Source organism: Canis lupus, chromosome 26 (genome assembly GCF_048164855.1).
Source record: "Canis lupus baileyi chromosome 26, mCanLup2.hap1, whole genome shotgun sequence".
Classification (NCBI taxonomy): Eukaryota; Metazoa; Chordata; class Mammalia; order Carnivora; family Canidae; genus Canis; species Canis lupus.
In genome coordinates, this window is record NC_132863.1 from 34,317,771 (window position 1) to 34,345,348 (window position 27,578).

General features: G+C 42.8%; 1 protein-coding gene and 1 long non-coding RNA gene across 5 annotated transcripts in view; one reads left to right on the forward strand and one right to left on the reverse strand.

Annotated features, from left to right (window-relative positions):
- Positions 1-23,608, reverse strand: part of RIMS4 (regulating synaptic membrane exocytosis 4) — an 88,194-nt gene extending 64,586 nt beyond the window's left edge. The window contains exons 1-2 of the mRNA XM_072801173.1: positions 23,442-23,608; positions 22,069-22,135 (exon numbers count right to left, since the gene is read on the reverse strand). The gene's annotated coding sequence lies outside the window, so the exon portion shown is untranslated. The remainder of the gene's footprint in view (positions 1-22,068; positions 22,136-23,441) is intronic.
- LOC140618510 (uncharacterized) overlaps positions 1-27,578 on the forward strand; it is a 42,995-nt gene that overhangs the window by 2,655 nt on the left and 12,762 nt on the right. The window contains exon 1 of one of the 4 annotated variants that reach the window (XR_012018628.1): positions 23,469-23,885. The exons of 2 other annotated variants lie outside the window; for them this stretch is intronic. This is a non-coding gene — a long non-coding RNA (uncharacterized lncRNA). Of the gene's footprint in view, positions 1-23,468; positions 23,886-27,578 lie in introns of those variants that run through there. One more of the 4 variants, XR_012018627.1, reaches the window with a different exon arrangement.

The window sequence follows — 27,578 nt, forward strand, 5'->3', positions numbered from 1 at the left end:
GCCTCCTCTGTCTTCAAGGGCAGTATCAGGATGTCAAAAACGGAAGTCAGAGGCTACTGCTCCTCTGCCAAAAACCACCCCATAGTCTCATTTCACTTGAAGGTAAAAGTCCAAGTCGGATGCAGTCTTAACTCCTTTGGCCCTCCTCCCTCTCTGCTGCCTCTTACCACATCCCTGGCTCACTCAGCTCCAGGCCCACTGTGCTGAGCTTGCTCTTTCCTCTGGATGAAACACTTTTCCTTCCAGAGAGCTGTGTGGCTCACTCTCACAGACCCATGCTCAAACATCACTTTCTTGGTAAAGTCTTCCCTCACCACCCTTTGTAAAGTGGCAACTTTATGACTACCTCCCCACCAAACTGACAGATGAAGAACGGAGGCTTTCAGAGGGAAAGTGATGCACTCAAGGTCACAGCGAAGGGGGAATTCCAGTGCTCTGTCCCCTGCTCTACTGGCCTCCTAAGACCTCGCAGAAGGAAGACAGGCCAGAGGGAGAGCAGCACTCAGAGGTCTAAACAAGAGACAGGACACCAAGGAGGCCAAGGAAAGACTGTTCTGGAGCTGGGGAAGGAGTCTCAGGGACTCATGAGGAATGTCTGATTGACCAGCAGTGAGACTCCCAGGAACCAGGCCTAAATGTTGAAAGTAGACATATGTGCCGGTTAAGCATGCAACCTCTGCTTGGAGGTTCAGATTCTAGCTTTTCCACTAATTATCTGAGTTCCTATGGTGGTTTTAAAGCATGTGTGTACATTCTTTGACTGTTCTCCCATTGAAAAGTAGGGTCTATGTTACCTTCCCTTAAGTCTGGGTCAGCCTTAGTGCCTGGCTTTTCACCAAAATAATGCAGAAAAAGTGACATGCATAACTTCAGGAAGTTTCCTGTGGCTTCTTCCTGGTTCACTTAGCTTACGTACTCCGGGGGGATGCCAGCCTCCACACAAGGACCCGGACTACCCAGAACCTCACTTGCTGGAAAGGCCACAGTAGGCCTAGCAGAGTCCCCAGACAACAGCCAGCATCAACTACCAGACATGCGACTGAGTGATCTTAGGTGTCTAACTTGGATGCAGCCTCAACTGACATCTGATGGCAGGTGCATGAGAGACACACAAGCAGGAACTGCTCAGTTGAGCTCTTCCCAAATTCCGGCCCACAGAATAAACAGTGGCTGTTTTATACCACTAAGTTTGGGAATAATATTTTATGCCACAATGGAAGAGTGACCTTGAGCAAGCAAATTAACTTCTTCTGGGGCTGTTTCTTCAGTTGTAAAATGGGGACAATGCCTCCCAGTGTGAGTGTCATCATGGAGTGAGTTATAAATGTGGAGTTCTTAGAACAGTGCCCGAACACAGTACGTGCTCTGCAAGTGTGAGCTCCTACTACTCAGAACCGGACAGCCCCATCTGTCAGAGGCAGACGTCCAGAGCTGGGAGGAATCTGAAAGGTCATCCAACACCCTCCTCCTCTGGGACAGAGGGAAACTGAGGCCCCAAAAGTGCAAGGGACTGCCTAAAGCTGCATAGCACATTGGAGCAGAGCTGTTGCCATGACAGAAGCCTCCTGACCTGGGCCAGTACTCTTCCTGCTGTGCTCCAGGTTGCCTGCTCACCTGGCAAGAGAGGCAGGGGGTCCCTGGGGTGAATGCAGACAAAGCTGGCAGTGTAGAGGAGGAAAGGCAGCCAACGGAAACAGACTTGGCCTCTGGCCAGCAATATAGGCAGTGGACTCCTGGTGTGATTTCTCCTTTCTTGGTTAGCTCATGCCTAAAATTCCCCTAGTAGGATTTGGGCCTGTAAGCTTAAATCTTTGATCCCTTGTAACTATATAATTTTCCCATGAGAAATCTGAGTCGTCCACTACTTGTACCTGCATGTGAATAATATGTTCTAAGAACAGGTTTGATGGTGGGGGATGCTTGAGATGGTGGGTGGGGGAAGTGATGAGTCCGGAATAGGGAACAGTGGGGGGTCAGGAACAAACTCAGAGGTGTGGGCTTCAGAGCCCAGGGAGATGGAGGATGCCAAGGGCCAGACAGCTCAGTAGAGTACAGTCGAAGAAGAACTGCCTGCCTTGAGTTTGAGTGCCTATCCTTAGTTTAGCTGTGTGACCTTGGGCAAGTGCCCTCAGGATTCCCAACAAAAAAATGAGTATAATTCATATTCACTTTGCCAAGGCATGGTGAAGATGGGATGTAAATACAGTGCCTGGCAGATAGTGGGTATTTAATAGACACATTCATTGAGTAATTTGGAGTGCTCATCTAGTCTAGTCCCTGTACTCAGTCCTAAGCGCACAGAGATGAATAAAACAGACATGGTCCCCGAATTCATGGAGTTCACAGTCTGACAACATACACAGATGATTATGCCAATAATTATTTAATTATAATATCATATGATAGTTTTATTGTAATAATTTTAATTACAAGTATGATGAGTGTCATAAAGGATATATATTTATGTGCTTTTTAGTGCATATATGTGCTTGTCTACACCTGCAGTGTATGAGAGGGTAGGGAGGATCTAATCCAGGCTGAGAGAATCTAGGAAGGCTTCCCTGGGGAGGTGACATTTAAGCTGAAAATGGCCCCTATATGTGTCCAGCACTGTTCTTGGCCCTGGGGATATGGAGATAGATAGATGATAGATAGATAGATAGATAGATAGATAGATAGATAGATAGATAGATAGAGTAAATAAAGTCACTGCCCTCACATTTGCATGTTAAAATGATCCTTGGGATTTCTCTGGAAGAAACAGATTAGAGTGAATTCAGAGTTGCCTTCCTCCTTCTCTTCACATAAGTCCTAATTTGAACCAAGAGACCACTGATGGTTTTTAAAATGGGAAGGGGCGGGGAGGCTGAGAAGGAATGCCCTGTGGAAAGGTGACAGGGCCCTATTTGAGGCTTTGTCGAGAGAGACTGATCCTGTCTGTGATGTGTTCTACCTACAGGATGAGTGTGTGTGTGTGTGTGTGTGTGTGTTGTACACGCACACATGTAGAACATCTATGTTTATATATGCATGTCTCTGAATAGATGGGCATTTCTGTATATCTGTGCCCTTGTCTGTGAATGACCTTGTCTCTAAATATGTCCTTGCAAAGTGTGTGTTCCTATGGGAAGTGAGTCCAGTCTGGCTTTTTTTTTTCCAGTCTGGCTTTAAATGCAACATGCATCCTGGTCTTTGCAGGTCCTGGTGTATGTGTATAACTGGGTTATGTTAGTTATATTTGCATATCAATGTAAGACTGTTCTTGTGCACGTGTGTATCTGCCTCTCTGCATCCTGCTTGGTATGAATTTATCCTTGACTGAGCATGGATGCAGCTGTTTATGAACTTGTCCATGTAGACTGGTAGCTTGAGAGAGGACGCTTGGATTTCCTTGGCTTACTCCCTGCCTTTAGGTGGCTAATATTTGGCTGAGCTGATGGGGACAAAGATATTAAAATCCTTTATTAACTCCAAGTCCCTAATCAACTGCCTAACCATTAATTTATTCTTCCAGCCAGCCAGCCCTCCATCCGACCACTCACCTATTCATCTCAATAGCACTGACATTTATTTACTAGTTGTGTGGTTTTCTCTCTTAGGCAAATTACTAAATTTCTGTGTATCTCAGTTTTCTTACCTATGAAATGGGGATAATATAAGTATCTACCTGAAAGGACTAGGAGTAAACGAGGTGAATTAAGTGAGATATTGCATATAAAACACTTAGCACATTGCATAGCACAGAGTAGGTGCTTACTATATTAACTATCATCATCATCATCATCATCATCATAGTGGTGACTGGTATATTTCAGCAAATTCTCAGCAGCACTTTAACTAAGGGCCGCCCCTGAGGTAGAAGCTGGTGAGGCCTTCCTTATAGCAGAAGCCATTAGGTGCCTCTACCACCACCTTCTTGAGTGACCTTGGATACAGGCTATACTCTCCTTGGGCCAGTAGAATGGACAGAGCTCCCTTGCCATAGCATCCCCCTTGTGGTGATTCTGAGTGCACCTGTACTTTAAAAACTGCAAAGAGCTCTGCATCGTTAGGTAGCAGGCCAAGGGACACCCAAAAGCCTTAGGATGGCAGTCCGGGGTCATCTGGAGGGCTAGCCAGAGCTGGGACAAAGCCAGGACTGGTTGCCACTGCATGGCTCAGTCTGTTGCTTTCTGCTGCTTCCTTCCTGACTTTTGGTCTCTGTTCTTCCTCTGGGGAAGTGCCTGATGTGCTCTAGTGGCAGGGAGCAAAGGGGATAGGAACACACCTGTTTTGCTTCTTCAGGAAGAGCATCTTCAGATACTATTTGGTCAGGGGCATTATGGTTTAGAAAAAGAGAGAGAACTGGGTGTGGTTTCTGCCCCAATAAACCACCACTTTGGACAAGAGACAGAGAAAAGAAGAAAAAAAGGGTCGAAGGGGACCTCCAAGCCCAGAAAAGAGAGAGAGAGACACAGTAACAGACATGAGAACAAGAGGCAGAAGCAGAAGCAAGAGAAAGGGAAGGAGATCATTGGCAGCAGGAAGACAGAGGGAGCAAAGTCGGGCTCTATTGCAGATCCAGTTTGGGCTGCCCTGAAGCAAGGCTTCACCTGTAGCAGCCCTGGGATCAAGATGCTGCTGTTCATCTTGGGTCACCTTCGACCAGCACACCTGTGCGAGCACACATGCACATGTGCACCTACACCTTGGCCCAAATTGGGCTGTGACGTAAGCAAGAGATAAAATTTGTTGTCTGAGGTCACTGAGATTTCAAGTATGTTTGTTACAGCAGTTCACCTTCCCAAGCTGACGCATTCACTACCGGGTGTTTGCATTTTAACTGGGAGGAGAGATGACGTTGAGGCTAATGGAGACTTGTCTGGGCTGTGGACCATGTGAGTGAAGAGAGCCAGATTGTCCAGAGAAGCAGGAGAGTGAAAAAGAAGTCTTTGGAAATGTACAGAGCAAATCAAGCCATGGGAATAGGAAGCAGGTGACCCGGATGCCTGATACTTCAGTTCTCCGCTCCATTCATTCCTTCATGAGGTCATTCGAAACCTACATGATAGGTGGCCTACCCTTCCTACCCCTTCCTCTGTTTTAATTTGGGTAATTCACCCTCCATGACAAGCCCCACATTCTCTTGTTTGGTGTATGCATAGGACCCAGTTCTGACCATTGCGAAGTGAGTGACATTTGGGGGGCAAGCAGCTACTTGGAAATGTGTCCTCACTCTTGAAAATTGGACACTAGAGACAAACACTACTTTTTCCATGGCTGGACATATTCTTACTGCAACCAAGAGGGAAGCTAAATTAGGACAAAGCTGAAGTAGTAGATGGCAGAAAAGGTAAAAGAACCCAGATCCTTAATGATGTCATTGAGCCACTGAATTAACCAACCTTGGAGCTGCCCTACTTAGTGGGTTGGTGTAATTGTTAGCATATACATCTCATTATTGTTTAATACATTTTGCTTTGGGCTTTTTGATTTCAATTTTTTTTTTTGACACCAGAAGCATCCCACGGACATACTTATCTGACTCTGTTTCCTGCCAGTGACTCTTTGACATTCTCCTGCATCTCTTCAATATGTTTTGTTGGATACCAAGTAACCCCAGACTTAGCCAGAACTTCTCCAACCCACATCTAAATGTTGATTTTCGTGGCAGGTGTCTTTGTTTCTGATGTGGGGAGAAAAGGGGCAGACAGGAAGGAGGAATTCGAGCGCAGGTCCTGGACCATGGGAGAAATGTGTGGGAGAAGAGTAATGTAATGACAGCCGTCTTCCCAGCCTTGTACCTGTGAGCCAGGCTGACTCACACACACATCATAGAGCCCTTGGAGAGTAAGTATTTACTGAGCACTTCCTTTGAGCTAGGCACTGTTCTAGGTCCTGGGGAGTGCAGGAAACAATACTCAAGCAGACAATGAATTCTGTCCTCATGAAACTGCTATTCTAATGGGGAGAAACATAGAATAAAGAAGAGAAATAAGCGACAACAACTTCTAATGGGGAGAAACATAGAATAAGAAGAGAAATAAGTGACAACAACAACAAAATGCTTATAGTGTTTGGATGGTAATAAATGCTGTTGAAAAAAGTATATGAAATAGAGAAGGATAATTGGGAATGTCCAGAGTGGGACTGATGATGCCATGGAAGATGGCCAGGAAAGGCATCATGAGAAGGTGACACGTGAGGAAGGGCCTGAAGGGATGACTCGCGCAGACAACTAGAGAAAGAGTGTTCCAGGCAAAGGGAACAGCAGGTGCAAAAGCCCCAAGGTGGGGAGTGTGTCTGCTGTGCTGGAGAAAAGGCAAGGAGGCTAGTGTGGCCAGTGTGAATGAATGAAGGAAAAAGTGGCATAACGTGTGGTCACACTGGTGCTAATGGGCAGGAGTGGCAGGTGGTACAGGCCTTCTGGATTTGTGGTCATCAGCCACAAATATTATTATTTTCCTGCTATCCTTTAAACTGACTTACTTTTTTGTTAGGTGCACTTATTTGAGATGAAAATTTTATAACACTATTATAAATGAAGAACCCAGCGTCATTTGCCATAAATAGAAGGTAACCAAATAAGTAAATAGGACAAAACTGAAACAACCTTAAGTTATAGGGAGATACTATGGCCTACAGAAGGCTTGGGTCTGAAGCCAGGGTTCTCTTTAATAAAAGGCTGGTTGATGGTCTGAAAGAAGTGATAAGACACCTCAGTGCCAAGGGAAGACTTTGTCCATGAAACAGAGACTTTCTACATTGGATAGTGTGACACTGCCTAACATCATCTGTGCCCCACTAGGTAGGAAGACCAACCATTCTGGTTTCCCTGGGACAGAGGGGTTTCCCAGGATGTTCTTTCAGGGCTATAACTGAGATGGTTCTGGACATCCTATCCCCAAGGGACCCCATCCTGTTCCTTAGTCTTGTCTCCTCTGGTTTCAGCTTGTTCTCCAGGTTGCCCTTTCCGTGAGCTGACTCTAAGATGATCCTCACCTCCTGGATCTGTGCCCATGCACTGGGTACCCATGAATATCCTTGAGTGTGAGTGCAAACTGTGACTTTCTTCTAACCTGTAATAGGAGACTAAAGTGATGAGATGTCATGCCCATGGTTAGATCACATTTGATGGTGACATCCACATTGCTAACATACTCTCTTTCTTGCCCTTCTACATTTGCATGCTTGATGAAGTAAGGGGCCATGTCAGGCAGGCCGAAGGGCCGCCTCTGGCCAACAGCCCACTAGGGATGAAAATGCTCAGTCCAAAAGCCCGGAGAAATCAAATGTTGCCAACAACCATGTGAGCTTGGCAGCGGATTCTTCTCTTGTTGAGCCTGCAGATGAGACCACAGCCCAAGCCAACACCTTGACTGCACGTCCCGGGAGACCCTGAAGCAGAAAACCCAGCAGAGCTTTGCCCAGACTCCTGACCCACAGAAATTGTAAGCTAATATACGTGTGTGTGTGTGTGTGTGTGTGTGTGTGTGTGTGTGTGTGTGTTTAAGCCCTGATATATATGGTAATTTGATACTCAGCAACACATGTATTGCAATACTCAGCAATACAGGAAGAATAGTAAGACATTCTTTCTGGCCCAGTGCTTCTCCAGGTCCTGCCCATTTGGATGGCTCATTTATGCACCCTTTTGGCTTGAGGCTATTACATGTGACCCTCAAGGAACCCTTCCCTGTCTCATTATGGCTGCACCCAGCTGAGGCTGACAATGGCTTGAGGTTTCCTCTGGTGAACAGAGCTCCATACTTGGGGGATTTTCATTCAGTCTGACAAACAGGACAATGACAACAGATCAAGGCAAGGATATGGTGGATTCCAGGCCACCAGGCATCTGAAGACTCACAAGCTGCCTGCAGGAAGTAGGCTGGGTCAGGGCCAAGATTCTGTACCTTGACCACTCCCTCCTGACTAAGCCTCTAGGCTGTAGAGTTCCTGTGAGACACCACCAGACGCTCTATTCTCTAGACTTTCTCCTTGCCCTCCCTGCTTCTGAGCTTCTTGCCTGTCTCCTACTTTCCCATCCTGATAGTTTTGTGCCTTGATCTCTCTTCTCAACCTAGTTCCTTCCATTTGACAAATTGTCTGGATAACCTGCTCAATTTTTAAATCAAAATAATGAATTTTATTACAAAAATAATTTTGCACATTTTAGGAAATTGTGGCAAGAAAATAAGCATAAAGGCAAAATTGAAAATCATCTTCATCACACTGCCCAGAGACAGCCACTTTTAAAGCTGATATGTTTTCTTCCTTTCCCCACCCTTGACCGTGTTTCATATAAGTGCTTTTTTAATAGTCTCATACTGTAAGTAGTTTCATGGCCTGTGATCTGTTTTTATCCACTTAGCTTCCTATCATGAACATTTTCCCACAGCAATAAATATACCCCTATGTCACTCTTTTAAATTACTGAATAACATTTCATATGATTTAATGTTTTTGCTCTCATGTTAAAATACAAAGAAATACTCTTGCAGTTCAGTTGCTGGACACATGCATAATGGCTTCTCTAGACATAGAACCACTGGTCAAAAAGATGCATGTTTTCAAAGCTTTTAATAAGTATTGACAAATCTCCCCAAACAATATTGGACCACTCTTCACTCTCCAGAAGCACATGACATTATTCTCCATTCTCTCAAATTAGCTCTTCTCTTTTTGACTATTTTTGTTGTCATCACAGTCCCATTACTGCATAGCTCCCACTCCCCCTCACCACCGGACACCCACTCTTACTTACCAGATGTATAAGCATCAATGATCCACTATCAAAACTTTTGTTTATATATGTATATATATAAACATACATATATATCTATATATCCCCAAACAATATATGATACTGCTTTGGAAGGGTGTTTATAAAACCTCATGTAGATGCTATTGTCCTATGTATTACATTCTATTGCCTCTTTTCTGTTCAATTAATACCGGTGTTTTGTTTTGGTTTTTTACTGAGATCTGTGTTAACTTATATAATTCAAATTCATTGAACAACTGTTTAATTTTAGTCCTCATTTTTTAGATTCATCTTCAGACTAATGGAACTTGTTGCCATCACATTGCTGTTATAAACAACACTGTGATGAACATCTTCATACCTGTCTCTTTATCGCTGCTAGAATTTTTTTTTGAAGATTTTAAAATTTTATTTATTCATGACAGACACACAGAGAGAGGCAGAGACATAGGCAGAGGGAGAAGCAGGCTTCCTGAGGGGAGCCTGATGTGGACTCAATCCCAGGACCCTGGGATCACAACCTGAGCCAAAGGCTTACCCACTGAGCCACCCCAGCGTCCCTATGCTAGAGTTTCTAAGCAGAAATGGGATTGCTGGGTTACAGGGTTAGTAATGTCTTTCCAGCTCTTTTCATTATGACCCATTGTAAGAAATACATTTTTTACACCAGAATCTGGTAAGCCTCCCTCCATGTACACAAATGAAACAAAAGTTCTGTGAAATAGTGCTTGTCCATATCATAAGAAAAACATTCTGGTGTGTTTTATTCTATTTAACTCAATTTCCATTTTTAAACATTGATCACAATTCACCAATCTAATTTTATAACCTGTTAGTTACCCATAATTTGAAAAATAATGGATTAAAATGTATTCAGTTTCACAAAATACTTTGAAATTACTCTCCAGAGTGGCTACACTAATTTAGGGCATTAGGTTCTCATCTCCCTATGTCCTGGCCAGCATTTTATTTTTATTTTTATTTTTTTCCAGTCTGATGAATCTAAAGCAGAATGTTATTATTTTGATTTTGCTTCCTCTGATTTCTAATAATCTGTTTCTCTTCATATGTTCATTTACTACTTGAGATCTTCGGAAAGTGAATTCACCTATTTTCCTTTTGGATTGCCAGATTTTTTTTCTTGCTGATTTAAGTTTCTTATATAATTGAGATTTTAATTTTTTATCATCTGTAGTTGTAAATATGCTGCAAATGCCTTTTTAATCATTCATTAACTTTGTGATGTCATTTATTGAATGTAAATCCATCAGTTATTTCCTTTATGGTTTTGTATCTTATTTAAAAAATGCTTCCCTAACTCAATATCATAAAGATTTCCCTTTCAATTTTTATAGCTTCTTAAACCATCTGAAATTTGTCTTTACACAGTATGAGATAGGATGTTATTTTATTGTTCCATGCAGTGGAGTCACTTTCCTAACACCATTAAAATAATCCATCCTTTCCCCGCTGATCTGTGTTGCCCTCTCTATCACATACCAAATATCCACATGCATGGGTCTCTTTCTGGATTCTTCTCTTCTGTTCCATTGGTCTGTAGTGCTTACACTTCAAAAAACTAGACTTTATAATATGTCTTAATATCTAGTAGGATGAGATTCCCCACTCATGGAAACTTATTCTTCCGTGAAAATTTTAGAATTGTTTTATCCAATTTCTCTCCCCCAAATATTAGAATTATATGAGTTGACACCATTACAATGCTGTGCCTTGCCTTTCACAAACATATATCCATTTATCCAAGAATTAAACATCTCCTTCAGTGAGCTTTCTCTGACAGGCTTGGCTTAAGTTAATTTCTAGATAATTCATTTTCTCACCTTCTCTTTTTTAATATTTTCTAATTTAATAGATGGGAATGATATCATCTTCCAAGACAGCCAAGTGTTTTTATGCACTTCCCTTCATGACCCTGTCTCCTGTTTCACCTCTTTGGCAAGGAATGACCCCAAATATCTTAGAAACCCAGGCCCCTACAAGGACCAGACAGAATCAGGAACGCAATCATCAGGTGGGCAGTTGCCAAGAGTTCTAGTCTGTCAAAGGTGCTGTGCATCTCAGAGGCTCTAAAACAACTTTAAGTATGAAATGAGATGGAAAGAATTATACTGACCTGGATTCCTTTCGAGGATACCCCCCACACTTGTTTGAAGGGGAAAATTAAACTGCTTAGGGGATCCCTGGGTGGCGCAGCGGTTTGGTGCCTGCCTTTGGCCCAGGGCACGATCCTGGAGACCCGGGATCGAATCCCACATCGGGCTCCCGGTGCATGGAGCCTGCTTCTCCCTCTGCCTATGTCTCTGCCTCTCTCTCTCTCTCTCTCTCTGTGTGTGTGTGTGTGTGTGACTATCATAAATAAATAAAGAAATTTTAAAAATAAATAAATAAACTGCTTAGGTACCTCAGGAGGGAAAAGAATGATTTCCACTGTTAAACTGCCTTCTGAGGAAGATGGGTCTGCTGAGCTGCAGGGTGCTAATCTCATTAAGGCAGTTATGCAAGTTTGGGGCCAGAGCTGAATTGCTTGTGGCCACAAGGATTCTTCCTTCCCAGTTCTTTTCTCATGCTTCACTCAGTCTCTCTTCTAAACATATGTTGAGCAAATATGCATTTAAAGGAAAAAAGAGGGCAGCCCTGGTGGCCCAGCGGTATAGCGCCACCTTCAGCCCAGGGTGTGATCCTGGAGTCCCAGGATCAAGTCCCAAATCGGGCTCCCTACATGGAGCCTGCTTCTCCCTCTGCCTGTGTCTCTGCCTCTCTCTCTCTCTCTTTCTCTCTCTCTCTTTCTCTCTATGTCTCTCAAGAATAAATAAAATCTAAAAAAAATAAATAAAGGGAAAAAGAGACACTGGATATTAGCTGCTCTGGGCACTATGCACCTCAGGCTGGCAAGATATGGGACAGTGAGACAGCAAGAGATCCTAGCAAGAATGAAGCAGAAGCCCAAACCTAGAGGAACCAGGAAATCAGGTAGACCACCAAGGTGAGAACTTGGGAATGAGGACCAAAGCCAAAGCCCTATCACAGAAACTGCAGCCTATACAAGGGAGAACAGGACTTCTTGAACTGGGTAACAGTCCAATTATGGAAACATCAGTACATGTTCCAACAGAAAAAAAAAATAGCAAAAGACCTTACCAGGCAAATCTTCAAATGAAGAAAAACAAATGGCCAATATAAGAAAACAGTCAATCTCACTAGAAAGCAAAACAACAATAAGGGGTTTTTCCCTCCTATCTGATTGGCAGGGTTTCTTTTTCTCTTTTTCCTTCTCTTTGTTCTTTCTTGCTTGCCTCCTCTCTTCTTTAGGATGATACTCATTGTTGAGAGAGATTGGTGGAAGGGCGCTCTCACACACAGCTGGTAGTTCTGTGAATTGGCACAGCTTATCTGGAGGGCAATTTGGCAGACTGTATTAAAAACCCTAAAGACAAGCACTCTTTGATCCAACAATTCTACTTCTAGGAATTTTTCCTAAGGAAATAATTAGAAGTGAACACAAAGATGAATAATAGCAGCTTAACATTTACTGGGTGTTCACTCTGCGCCACGCAATATGCTAAGCTCTTTACGCTTACCTCAATTAGGCCTTGCAGCAACATCCAATGAGATTGATAGGGAAACTGAGACTCAACAAGGTGTTGTAAATTTCACAAATTCAAGCCTGTCGACCAAGTGATAGGCTGGGGCTCAATCCCCAATCTCTTTAACTCCAAAACCCATGTTCTGAACTACCTCACTATCCTACCCCCCAAAAGCCTGTATAAAATGATGTACTGCATAGTACTGTTTAGAGTAGCAAAAATTCAGCAATCAATTTAATTGTGCAAAAATGGAAGGATAGTTAAATAAATCATGTAGAATCATATGATAAAATACACAGTCATTTAAAAAAAGTTTTGAAAAAATTATGATAGGGAAATATTCATTTTTTCGTTGAAAAAATATGTAAAACAGCTATTTTAACTTTTAAAAGGCACATATGCCACTTTTATGAAGTTTAAAAGTAGGAAAAGACTAGAATGTGGTGATCAAGATCCGGAGAGGAGGTTGTCAACTGGGAGGCCTGCTAGGGTGCTGGAAATGTTCTAGATCTTGGTCTGGGTCGGGGTCATACTGTGTGTACATACATAAAAATCAATCCCATTGTGTAATTAACATCTGTGTGCCTTACATAAGTTTATGTAAGTTCTGTTTTGCTAAAAAGGAAAAAATACATAAATGCATAGAAAACGTCCTGTATGAAAGGAACAGAAGAAAGTTAGTAGTGATTTTTGCTAAATATAATTTTCATTTTATTCTTTATACTATTCTGTGCAGTTGACCCTTTAACAACACAGGTTTGTTCAGTGCACAGGTCCACTTATACACAGATTTTTTTCAGTAAAGACAGTCTAGTACTATGAGTGTATTTTCTCTTTAAAAAAATTTTTTTTAAGATTTTATTTATTTCTTGACACAGAGAGAGTGAAAGAGCACAATCCAGGGGAGTGGTAGAGGAAGAGGGAGAAGCAGGCTCCTTGCTGAGCAGGGAGCAGGGAGCCTGATGTGGGTCTGGAATCATGACCTGAGCCAAAGGCAGGCGCTTAACCCACTGAGCCACCCTGGCGTCCCATATTTTCTCTTTTTTATGATTTTCTTAACACTTTCTTTTCTATGACTCACTTCATTGTAAGAATACAGCATATAATATATATAACATGCAAAATATGTGTTGATCAACCATTTCTGTTATCAATAAGGCTTCTTGTCAACAGTTAGGCTATTAGTAGTTAAGTTTTGGCAAAGTCCAAAGTTATACATGATTTTCAACTTCTTAGGGCTTATCAATGTTCAAGAGTCAACTGGTACTGTCTTCCCTTTTCTTAAGACTTTATTTATTTATTTTGAGAGAGAGAGAGCACGTGAGCAGGGGGCAGAAAGAGAGGGAAAGAATCTCAAGCAGACTCCACACTGAGCACAGAGCTCAAGGCAGGGCTCCATCTCATGACCTGACTGAAATTAAGAGTTGAACACCCAACCAAATGAGCCACCAAGGCACCCCTCCACCCCTCTTTCCTTCCTTCCTTCCTTCCTTCCTTCCTTCCTTCCTTCCTTCCTTCTTTTTTTTTTACAATATCTGTATTAGCTTCATAATTAGAAAAAATAATAATGTCAAGTTTATCATCAGAAGGGATGAAGGGAGGAGAAAATGCACTTGAGAGCCAGTTGTGATCCACACCTGGCACTATGGGGATAGACTGAGCAGTTCTGGAAACTCCAGTCCCAGAATTGGAGTCTGGTCTTACAGACAGGACCCCACAGTTCCAAGGACAGAGAGAAAGGAGGAGAGAAGCCCAGTGCCCAGCCCTGCTTGATAAGTAAAGCTGAGAGAGAGGCTCTGAGGAGCCTGGGATGGACTCAAAGCAATGCTCTTAAGATAAATTCCAGCAACTTTAAAAGCCTGCTGGGGTGGTGCTTCACAGGGCCATTCCAGTCACAGCAACAGCTCCTGGGCTTCTCATTCTGCTGCCAGTCAGATGCCTTGTTGCTCACAGGCGATGACATCAGACCTCCAGGGAGCATGCTGGCTGTCAATCAGAAGCCTTTTCTGGCAGCAGTAAGCTATCTCTGCCTCCTCTCTCTTTTAAAGGGACAGCTTCTGCCTGGATCAGGGAGCTGGGTTTGGGCCCCCTTGGCTCTCTCTTTCCATTTAGAGTCTGATTCCAGGGCAGTGGAGAAATGAGAGTGTGCAAGGCAAGTTTTTGTGGCTGCTTCCTGAGCCTCAGCTCATCCTGACAATGAAATCCTGCCAACAAAGTGGATCAAAATAAAGACTTTAGGTATAAAGAAGCTTTGGTATATACGATTACTGGTAAATATTAAATATGCTTAAATATAGAACAAGAAAAAAATAACTAAGAATTAGCAGCTCTTCCTTCTTTGCTAAGAGATACCAATTTTATTAGGTCCATCAAATGTCTTTAATAAGAACATTCCACATTACCTAGCCTCTTTTGCAGCCAGGGGCAGCATAGAATATAGTAATGGCAAATGAGATACAGACTAGGGATTTGTGGAATGCTTTCTTGATAGACTCATTTTCTCCTCTTTTAGTGGAATAAGGGCATGGTGACTGGCGCTGTAGCAGCTGTTTTGTAATCATGAGGGAAACCCCAGGAGACTTGCAAAGACACCCCACCCCAGTACTGACATCCTTGAGGCCCTGAACCAGAGGCAGCAACTGTCTAACTCTTCACTACGTGTTTGTTTAAGCTACTGTCCAGTTTTCTGTAATCGATGGCTAAAAGTGATCTTCAACTGCTTCACCCAACAGTGTAAACATAATAATGTAACTAATGCAAAATGGGAAGTTTGGGAAGAAGAGATGGTGTGTGGGGGGAAGCATAACAGTGCTAATGATTCACTGCAGGTAGTCAGCCACCTGAGATTGAAATATTTAGCTAAAAACAAGGATGGCTACAACCTCCTGATGTTTTCCGGAAGGATCTTTGATGAGCCAATACCGCTTTTGGGAGAAAAAGAGCTATCTAAAGTTCAGATAGTCTTCTTTCATCTTTTCATTTACAAAAATTCTGTTAAGTCTCAGTCAAATAAGTGATGGAAATGATGAAAGATATTTAAAATATCTTTCATAATTGAAGAAAAGTGTTATAATATGAAACCGTTTTGGTTAAATTATTTTTGATTATCTGTGTACATGCATTGAAAGATGGTTGGCATGACATGTATCTCATGTGAATTATGCAGATTTGAGGCTTTTTGTTTTTGCTTTTAGACTTTTAAATTTGAAATGATTATAGATTTGCAGAAGAGTTGCAAAGACAGTGCAGAAAGTCCCATCTCCTTTATTCTTCACTCAACTTGTTCTAATGTTAACATCCTTACATAAGCTTGGTGCATTTATCAAAATTAAATTAACTTGATGATATGTATGATGTGATTAACTACACTACAGACTTCATTAAGATTGTCCAATTTTTCCACTGATGTCCTTTTTCTGTTGCAGTTTCCAAATCAGGATACCATGCTGCATTCAGATGTCATGTCTCCTCAGGCTCCTCCGGCCTATGACAGTTTCTCTGTCTTTCCTTGTCTTTCATAGTCTCGACACTTTCAAAGAGTAGTGGTCAGATATTTTGTAGAATATCCTCAATTTTGGCTAGACTTGTGTTTTCTCATGATTAGACTGAGGTTATAGATTGGGGAGGGGAGCAGTGATGTAGTCTTCTGATCACATCACAGCAGGGGCATATCAACATGACTTACCATTCATGATATTGACCTTGACCACTTGACTTTCTTACTTTCTTCTTTGTACTTTTCCATATGGCCTTACCTGCTATAATAAGTATGTGAAACCAGTGAATCTGGAAGTGCTCATAAACTGAAGAACTCCAAAAATGTGAGGGTTAAATTTTTTATTTGAAAGAGAGAATTGATGTCCAAGCCTTGGGTGGAAGAGGGAATTGGAGATAAGTATAGCTACACCATCAATGTTTAATTGGTCTGGAGGCTAGCCAGGGTGGCAGGGAAAGATAGAGATGACTTTGGAATTTATGTAACTGCTAGCAGAACAGAGAATTAGGGCCTCATCTGGATATTTTTAATATGATATATTTCCCTTCCCCTTGTATCCCTGGGTAAGAGTGGAGGCCACCCTACTAGCCTAGTCAGAAATGACCTAAGAGAAGAGCTGATTCTGCTGGAAAATTGAGTGGATATTCGAACTCACACTGACTATACACCATCTCTGGTCTAGGTGCTTCACTTTATTCATTTCATCTTCACAATGCTGCTAGCTAAGCATAATGATCACCTCCAAGTCATAGATGGGTAAATTCAGATTCAGAGAAATAAAGCGACTTGCCCAAAGCCACACTACCAGTGAACCATCAAATATCTCTCAGGCAATGTATTGGGTGGGTACGGGAAAGCTAGTATTTGAATCTAGATCTCCTTGGATGCATCCACCCAAGAGAAACAAAGAAGAGAGGGGGAAAGGGAAAGAAAGGGGGAAGAGGGAGAGAGAATGCAACTAGCATCTAATGTAAGGAAGTTAGAAGCTATCTCAATGGTGTGTGTGAAAGCATAAGGCCAGAGGCCTATACTTAATTGATTGCTTGGTTTGAGATTCCAGACTCCTCTTCCAGTCTGCCCTAAAGCCAGCCCTAATTTCGTCTCTGCTAAGGATAGATTTGAGCCACAAAGAATTTTTTTTTTATTGAAGCTTATTTAAGTTTAGTTTTTGCAACTTGAAACCAAAGTATCCTAATGAGAACATTTGCCTTATTCTAGTTTCTGTTCACTCTTAACATCACTGTGCCTGTGGCTTCTGCCTACCTGGGCCCCCAGGTCTGTTTCAGGCTCTAAAATCAGAAAGACTGAGGGTCAAATCCCAGTTCTTGCATCAACAAGCTATGTGGTCTTAAGCAAGGACTTTACCTCTTTGAATGTGTTCAATCTGATAAAATGGAGTGATAGTATTCCTGCAAGGGGAGTTATAAGGCTTAAACAAGATAATGAATGCAAAGTGCCTAACACAACACAAATTTAACTTAGCATTCAATAAATGGCAGCTATGATTATTAGCATTATTCAATCCTCCTTGCCAACTGGCCACAACTTATTGATTTCCCAATTCCATGAGACACCTGCAGACCTAAGCCATTTTTTTCTCACCACATTATTCATATGTCCCTGGAAGCCTATGGATAAGTCCCCTTGGGGGAGGAGTCTACCTCAGCCCCCTAAGTAATAATTCAGACCTGGCATTCCAACAAAGGTTTGGAATTGTGTGGTTGACATATGTCCGGTGGTTTGCCAGTAAATATTTCACAACTAGCAGTCCAAATTAAACAATAACAAAAAATGTGGCTTTTTTCCCCCAATTTCCATGGTGTAAATTCTCCTGCCATGTCTGATTCCAAGCTATCAATGTGATGTCATTCAATACAGAGTTGAGGAATATGTGTGCAATTGACCCTCATGAGCTAGAGCTGGCCAGGCCCAGCACACCACTGCCTGTGCAAGGTGGAATTTCTCCAAAAAGAGAATATGGGCAGGGAAACCATTCCAAAAGAAGTCTACTAGAATAGTGATTAAAGGAGTGGTAGGTGTCTTAAGCTGGGTGCCCTGGAAGCAAGGTCTGAAATGGAGTTCTTGTTCAAGTGATTTATTGAGGGATCTCTTGGGTGAAGCCTTTGAGGGCCTGAGGGAAGCAGAATAGGACAAAGGAGAAAGATAGGCAAAAAATGTGGGTTCGGCTCAAGTCTTGCCTCTGTCTAATTTCAAAAACAGCCTGAGGACATGAACACTGCCATCAAGTTATCCCAGCCTGCAGCAAGAAGACAGGGGACTTATATGTTCAGTTAGTCAGTCATCGGGTACGGGCTACCTTTAAGCAAGGCAATTCCACTGGCAGAGGGGTATTCTCAGAAGAGAATAGCCATGATCTGTGAGCAACCAGCTCTCACAGCAGCTGGGAGATGAGTGCACCCGCCTGGTAAAGGGCATCTGGGTGGTGCCCCGGTGTCATTTACTATGTAGTGATAACCATGCTGCTGATAATTTTTATGGTGAAGATGAGGGAGATGGAAATACTAGAAGTGGTAGATGTGCTGCTGCTGCTGCTGCTGCTGCTGGCAACACTAGGCTTGGATAGGGTTGGTGGTGGCAGTATTGATGGCAGTTGATGGCATGGTGGCGATAGCAGTAATGATGGTGGTGGTGGTATAAGAGCAATGGTAAGGGCACCTGGGGGGCTCAGTCACTCGGGTGTCCGACTTTTAGCTTTGGCTCAGGTGATGATCTCAGGGTCATGGGATTAAGCCCTACATCGGGCTTTGCACTCAGCAGGGAGTCTGCTTCTCTCCCTCTCTCTCTGCCTCCCCCCTACCACCACCACTTGCTCTCTTTCTCTCTCTCTCAAATAAATAAATCTTTTAAAAACACCAGTAATGGTAAATGGTGGTGTTGATGGTAACTGGTAGCTTGGTGGGGATGGCGGTGGTAGTAGCAGCAGTGGTGATAATTGCAGGCATGAATGGCCAAGCTCCTGAGGGCGACAATGAATATGGCAAATTGGTTATTGGGAGGGACCAAGGATACCAAAATCCCTATTTCTTCAAAGCTTGTCTCTTTCTTCTTATGCTTTGTATTTCTACAGTGGCCCTGGGGAACAAAACTACTCAGAATTTCATCTTGTCGAGACTGGTGAATGAAAACATGACTGAGAAGGTTGAAATGCATTCATTTCACCAGTGATGTCCTGCTGTGTGTGTGCTTTGTTTTGTCTTGTTTTTTTGGAGAATGCACGCGTTCTCCAGGGCTGTGATTTATTCTGTTTGCCCCTCTATATCATGGTTCACTGTACAATGTAGGGGCGTGGTGACTGCAGACTTCTTACCCCATCAAACCTATCAGCAGAGTTTAACACGCCATTATACCAGGAAGTCCTGGAGATTGCTAGAATGAATCCATTCTGCACTCGACATGGGATTGTTGTTTTCTGCCAAAGAGCCTGGCTTGTGAGGATGAGGGCAGAGTGACTGATGTAGTAAGCAGGTCAGCGTGCTGGTGGGGAGTGTGTCAGGGGAAGAGTCTGCGGAGTGGACGTCCTTTTATCTACCTCAGTGTCTGCCTACATTTCTTCCTTCTCCTCCCTCCCCGGAGGGAGGCAGTGAGGCAGGAGGGGGTGCTCACTTTCTACTCTAAGCACCTATCACGTTATAGTTTCAACAAAGTGTCTCCATACAAAGGAGGTATTCTGGGACAAATGTAGAGTTCATTTGCTCATTCAATAAATACGTTTTTAGCATCAGCTACAAGCCATGCACACAGCTAGGTACTGGGGACAGAGCATTTGGAAGGGGGAGGGGGACAAAAGTCCTCACCTTCAAGAGCTTATATTCTAGTAGATTAAACATGTCTCATTCTCATCACACACAGATGAGGAAATGGAGGCTTAAGAGGTGAATTGGTTTGACCAAAGGGTAGAGCTAAGATTTAAACTAAGGTCAGCCAGCTCCCCAAATCCATCCTTCTTGACCAATTCTATACTACCTGCAGTGAACTTTTTTTTTTTTTTTTTTGGCCTCCCAACATCCTCTTGCCATTCTTCTGGTACTCGAACTCTCAAGTTGTTTCAGGAAAACCACTTTTCCAATACCATCTAGAGAGGTCAATCAAGGCACCCTGCCCTCCTTAACAGTGGAGTGGGTCCATGACTCAAGTTATGCCATTCCAGTACTGGTCTCTGCTATCCAGACCTCCTGAAACTACATTCCCTTTGTGTTCAAGCTGCCTGAAATTCTGTGAGCCATCCCATATTCTTCCCCAAAACTATTTTTTTTCTCCAGCTAAACAGAGTCCTTTTCTGTTGCATGCAACCAAATGAGCAGACTGACACGTGGTCCCTTCACCCTTTGAGCCTGTTTGGACCTCAAGCAAATTTTGGCGTCTGCTAACTAGGAGGTATAATACTCACCTTATAGGAGACAGGAGGGAAGATCTTGCTAACATTCCTGTTTTCCAGCACCTTCTTTAGACTCTAACCTCCTGGGAAAAGCTTCCCCATTCTTCACTGGGGCTGCCAGACATGCAGATGCTGCATACTCAGCAGAAGAAGTGAAGGAGCCTGAGCTATATTTGAGCTTCCTGAGAATACACAGACACAGCCTCCTGTGCTCTGGCTGGCCAAGGAGAGTGTAATTAACAGACTTTTCTTCAGAGCATGGACTGAACAGGTGATGGCTCAGCAAGTTCAGAATCACAGCCATGGCCAATTTCTCCTTCCCCAGGTCTATTTTTGAGTCACCACAGGTGCTTAGGAAGGCCACATGTCAGGACTACAGGGCAGGGGAGAGACTTTTCTTGGAGAACCTGTCAGTTAGGATTGCATGAAGTTGACAGAACAGAAATCCAACCAAATAAAGCTTTGTTTCTCACGTAGCAAGAAGTCTGGAGGTAGGCAATCCAGACTGGTACAGAGGACCGATTACAAAGAAATCACTAAGGACTGAAGCTTCTGCCTTCCTGCTTTGCTATCTTTAGCAGGCAGCTCTCACCCTAATAGTCACAAGATGGCTGCTCCACTTCCAGAAACCTCACCTACATTCCAGGCAATAAGATTGAGGAACAAACTTCCCTCATTCCTTTAGAATGAAGAAGATCATAGATTCCTAAGAAGTCCCATCCAAATGTCCACTTACATCTCATTGGTCAGAACTGGGTCAGGGGACCACCCTTAGCTGCAAGGGGGTATGGGCAGGTATTTTTGACTGGGAACATTTTATTCAAAGTTAGGATTCTGTTACTAAGTAAAAAGTAAAGACCAGACATTGGTTCAGCAACTGGGAGTGTCTTTCACAGAAGGTGAAATGGGGAATGGATGTCTATGGGAGGTCTCTGAGAGGCTGAGTCAGTGGTTCTCAGAAACACAAGAGGTGGACCCAATTCCAGAGCCTTCAAGTGGAAAACTAGAGAGAGCCATCCTCACTATGACATACAGAGAAAACCAAGCGCTGCATAAATATGTTCTGTAAAGACAGTGTTGACATCTGAAACATGGAAAAGGTAGAGGGGCTTATCAAAAAGAGCTAAAATGTCCTGGTTTTAAATCTCAGTCCTGCTAGATATAACTCTGTGACCTTGGGCAAGTCACTTAACCTCTTTGGGCCTCTCAATTTTCTCAACTATAAAATGGGGAAGATACCTTGCACAGTTTTTGTGCTGCTCGAACAAGACCTCATGTATAAATTGTACATCCTGGGCATCTGACAAATGAGAGTTACTATTGGTGTAACTCTCATTTTCTAAGTGGCAAAGATGAAACCCAGATAGGGGAAGCAAGATGACCTAAGTCACACAGCCAGACAGAGGCAGAGCTCAGACCAGGGCCCAATTCTCCGACTTCTGACCTGGGGTATGTTCCATTTCACAACTGCTCCCCCTGTTAAAAAAATTATAATTTTCACCAAATGTAGAATTAGGCCTGAGTAGTAGAACAAAGTAGCTGGTTCAGAATCCTTTTTTTTTTTTTTTTTTTTTACCGAATAAAGTGCTTTCAGATGCTTCCAATGCCATAAGTTAAGCAGAAAAGGAACGGACATCCTTATATACCACTTCTGGTGAATTATGGTCTTCATTATTTTTATTGTGATGAGTGTTCATTGAGCACACTAACCACGTGTGACATAAGGCTGAAGTCCATCCCCCAACAGCCAGAGCTAGCAATGACCAGTACACTGTGTTACCTTTCTATCGCTGCTGTCACAAATGAAAACAAACCCCCATGTACTCACTGAAGTCTCTGAGCCTTTAGCTCCCGTTCCACTGTATTTCAACAGAGATGTCCTCGAACACCAGGATCTAAAAACGAAATAGACCACGTCTCAGACTTGGTCACCAGAGGGGAGAGGGATGGGGAGAGGGCACAATGGGTGAAGGGGAATGGAACACACAGGCTTCCAGTGACGGGATGAATAAGTCACGAGGATGAAAGGCATAGCATGGAGAATATAGTCTATGGTGTTGTGATAGTGTTGTGTTGGGGACAGATGGTGGCTATACTCATGAGCAAAGGTTGAATCACTGTGTTGTACAGCTGAAGTTAATATAATGTTATGTGTCAACTATACTTTAAGTACTCACTCACACACACACACACACACACACACACACACACACACACCCTGCCTGGTATCTGCAAACTGGCTCTGTGCTGGGGTGCTCCTCCTCCAACTCTGCCTTAGATGGTACCCCTGCTTGAACTGAGCCATTTTTTAAGTTGTTTTTTCCTTCATTCAGCATTCAATGGGTTGCTCCAAACCTTGACGGTTTTCCAGAGTTCTGACAAAGTTAGTTCTGACAGTTTCTGCTTGTGTTTCCAATGTTTTCATGGAGGAGCTCAGAGTGCCTTGTCTTAGCAGCAGCTTGGACGGCTCTAACAGAAACATCACAAACTGGGTGGCTCCTGAACAACAGGAATTGGTTTCTTATGGTCCTGGGGGGGGGGGGGGGCGGTAGAAGTCTAAGTCAGCACAGTCAGGTTCTGGCAGGGGCCCCTTTCTAGGCCGCAGACTGCCAGCTTTTTGTCCTATCCTCACATGGCAGAGAGCAGAGAGAGAAAGCACACCTCTCTGGTGACCCTCGTAAGGGTGCTGACCCCATTAAAGGGCTCCACCCTCATGACCTTATCTAATCCTCCCAAAGGCTCTATCTCCCACTACCATCACTTTGCTGGGGGATGGGTAAGGTTCCCACACATAAAGTTTTGAGAAGACACAAACATTCAGTTCATAACATCCCTACTCTGCCATTTCTTTTGTAAAGATTTATTTATTTGAGAGAGAGAGAGAGAGTGCACAAGCTGAGAGGAGGAGCAGAGGAAGAGGGAGAAGCAGGCTTCCCATTGAGCAGGGAGCCCAAAGCAGGGCTCCATCCCAGGACCCTGAGATCATGACCTGAGCCTAAGACAGATGCTTAACCGCCCAGGTGCCCCATCAATTTGTGTTTTAAAGGCTTCCCTGCTGATTCTAATGCATAACCAAGGTTGACATCCACTACTCTGGGATCAGAACCCTGGTATCACTACTTTCAACAAGCTCTTTAGGTGATTCTGGTATAGCCCATCCAAGCTTTGGGATCCTGCAGATTAAATATCCCCAGGACCAACCTCAGGAAGTCCACTTTCTCTTATCTTCCTCCAGTTCCTGGGATCCAGACAGGATGAAGTGGTTAGCCTTTGTGTGCATTGCCTTCCATCTGCCCATTGCAGCACACTATGCCCATGAAGACATCCAGTAGTGACTTGTTGCAGTTGGGGTTAATGAGAAGAATTGTCCCTGTTTGCTTCCCCAAGGAATCAGAATGGAAATAAAGAAAGGAATCCAGGATGTGCCAGATTCTTGCCTCCAATTGTGACAGTAAACGGAAGCTTCTCAGCAGATCTCTGTTGGGACTTGGCATATGGGTCACCTCCACCTGAGCTAGAATCCCCCGGAAATCACTAAGATTTCGGGTCACAAGTTTTCAGGTCAATGCAGCCGAGGGGATGAAGCTCTCTCAGTCCAGCTCACCTCCAGGGCCTCCCCCCTCACAGACAGGAGGTCCTTAAAGAGTAAGTCTTTCTAGGATGACCAAGAGATTTCCTCCTTTCTCACCATGTGTGACCATGGACAAGACTCCAATGATCTGAGTCTCAGTTTCCTTGTGTGGATGGTGAAAATAATGACCTATCTCAGTTCTTGTTATTGCTGTAGAAGATAAACACAGGGGGAGAAACACAATGATAACAAATGTGTAGTAAAAAAATAAAATAATGATAAATGTGTACTTTGATCCTGTGTTTGTTAAATATTACATAGGTCTAATTCTACATATTTTGGTTTTTATGTGTTTGTGTGGGTATGTATGTATGTTTACATGTGTATGCACACTCCTCTGTCTAGAACAAATGTTCATTCATCAAGTAGGTAGTGGGATTGGAGGTGATTTTTGTTCTCCTCTTTGCACTTTTCTAACTTGCTTATGATGTGCATGTACCTATTCTTACAAAGGAAACTGAACTTTTGGGTCAAGAGGGCTGATTAAGTCCCTCTATTCATCTCTCCTCCCTCCAAATATCCCAATGAATGACAAAATGAGCATGTTAAAGTACTAACGAAAGATATCGAGATAATAATAATAATAATTACTCTTAGAATTATGAGGTTTATGGGAATCCTTGGGTGGCTCAGTGGTTTAACGCCTGCCTTTGGCCCAGGGCGTGATGCTGGAGTCCTGGGATCAAGTCCCACATCGGGCTCCCTGCATGGAGCCTGCTTCTCCTTCTGCCTGTGTCTCTGCCTCTCTCTCTCTCTCTCTCTCTCTGTGTCTCTCATGAATAAATAAATAAATAAATACATAAATACACAAATACATAAATACATAAATACATAAATAAATAAATAAATAAAATCCTTTTTTAAAAAAAGAATTATGAGGTTTAAAATCTGACACATAGTGCTCGATGATTATCGTCTCTATCCCCCAATTTATGGCCCTAAAGAGAACATTACTACAAGCGTTCTTAACCCCTCTTGTGCCCTGGACCCCCTGCAGTCTTGTGAAGGCTGTGGGCCTTTTTTCAGCATAATATTTTTAAATGAATAAGCTTCCATGCATAGGATTACAAAGGAAATCATTTATATCAAAAGGCAGTTATCAAAATATTTAAAAAACAAATCTGTCATATAGTAACATATGTGCTTCTATATTAGAAGATTTAGCAGTGTGTCTAATAACTACCATCAATTCAAAGTCGTGACGAGCATAAATGATACTTTGAAATGACTTCAACGATAGTATTATGATAGGAAAATATCAGGTTTCTATGGGTGATGAAGTCACTGGAAGTGCTGGTACTATTATAGTTTGTTGCTTATGTACATTAGTGAAGAAAATGCTGCATTGAAATTGAGCTTGGTGAGTGGCTCAGTTGGTTAAGTATCTGCCTTCAGCTTGGGTCACTATCCTGGGGTCTTGGGATCGAGCCCCCCATCAGGCTCCCTGCTGAGCAGGGAGCCTACTTCTCCCATTCCCCATCTCTCTCTCTCTCTCTCTCTCTCTCTAAAAAAAAAAAAAAAGAATCTTTAAAAAGAAAGAAAGAAAAGAAATTGAGCTTGGTGAAAATAAGGACCATTTCTCTCCTCCAGCATCATAGACCTCCAAACTTAATAGAATATGTGTTCCCATAGATCTTTCCTTAGATCTGTTCATCTGTTTGTTTGGTCTCTCATTTACATTTTTCCTCAAATGTACGAGGGTCCTTGGCTGTCTGCTCATATGGATGCGTGGGACCTAGACTAAAGTTTATTGGATGCTATGGGATTGGCAGGAGGGCTTATTCACTGCCAGCTTTGGTAAGACTATTAGAAAGCCCCCAATGTATCTTTTGGTTCTTCCTCCTGAGCTGGTCAAATTCCCCAGAGACAGTTCTTCTAGTTCCTTTTTAGGAGAGCATAATTCTCCTTGCCAGCCTTCTGGAATCTAGGTCAAGAAAGAAGCCTGTAAGGAGAAGATTGGGTGGGGCATGTCAACCCTCCATATGTGAACTTTTACTTAATCCCTCTGCTTTTAGAATGATGCCCTGTCTTCCACGACACGTGGTGTTTCCCAACCCAGATACCCTCCTGTTATAGTCGACCGCTATGCCGACCAATATAGCAGCTTTTGCCACGTGCAGCTAGTTAAATTTAAATTCACTAAAATAAATAAAATAAATGTTCAGGTCCTTAGTTGAACTAGCCATCTTTCAAGTGCTCACATGGAGTGAGTGGCCAGCTACTGTATTGGACAGTGTATGACATTTCTTGTCATTGCAGAAAGTTCCATTGAACAGTGCTGCTCTAGAGCTAGGGTTGGCTTTTTTTTTTTTTTTTTTTTCTGAAAAGGGCCAGATAGTAAATATTTTTGGCTTTGCACGCCATATGGTCTCCTTCGCACCTACTTAACTATGTCATTGTAGCATGAGGAGCAGCCGTAGACAATACATGGAACATGCATTGGAACACATGGCTGCATTCCCACAAAACTTTATTTATGAACACTGAAATCTGACTTTCATATCATTTTCACGTGTCACAAAATGTTATTCTTGTTTTGATTTTTTTCTAACCATTTGCAAATATAAAACTATTCTTTGTACAGACTGTACCTAAATAGGCAGCAGGCTAGATTTGGCCTGTGGGCAATAGCTTGCCGACCTCTGTCTTTGTGTATTGCCTTTAAAAAAAAAATCCCTGTACTGTTATTTTAGTAGATTCAAGGAGAAAGCAGAAGCTAAGGTGTACAGTCGTTTTTACCCAAAAGCCTCATTACTATTCAGGGCCTGTCTTCTCTCAGCACCTTAGGATCTGTGAGCACAGAGCCCTACCTCTCTTATTCACTATTCTCCACCTAGTGTCCAGCACAATGTTTAACATGCAGTGGGCTCTTCATTAATAGAGCTGAATGATCAAATGCTCACCAAGCCACCTTCTTTGTATAATTTGGCTTTTCACTTAGATCTGTCTTTAGGAGAGAATGTGCTGGTCATGCTGATGAGAATATTCCAGTCTGCTGGGCAATTATATTTCTCGTTATCAGTGAATACATTGACGTTCTGACTTTTCACATCAGTCCCGTGAGCTTGGTAAATGTAATTCCACTTCGGAGAGAAGACATCGGCTTCTAAGCCCATGTAGAATCAAACAAATCTTGGTTACAGAAGTGTAAGTCTCAACTGAATTTGATAAGACTTGTAAAGAGAGGGGAAGTAATCTGGCGGACATAAGTACTGGGAGGTTTTAAATGCGGGACTGAAATTACCTTCTAAGCAAGATAAGAGAGAGAAGGTTGCATAATGTTAACATTGCCAAGATCAGAAGAGGACAATATGCCAAGGGCATTGTCGGAAACCAATTGGATGGAGCAACAGCCACAGGTTAGATTAAAGGTATATGTATCCTAAACTCCTAGAAGATAACAGAAGAAAACCTTGGGTCTGGTGATACATTTTTAGATACAACACCAAGGCCACGATCCATGAAAGAAACCATTGATTAGCTGGACTTCATTAAAATTGAAAGCTTCTGCTCAGCAAAGGATAATGTGAATGGAATGAGAAGACAAGCAACAAGTTGGGAGAAAATACTTGCAAAGGATGCATCTGATAAGGGACTATGACCCAAAATAGGCAAAGAACTCTTAAAACTGAGGAACAAGAAAACAAACAACCTGATTAAAAAATATGTCAAAGACCCTACCAGACACCTCACCATAGATGACATAT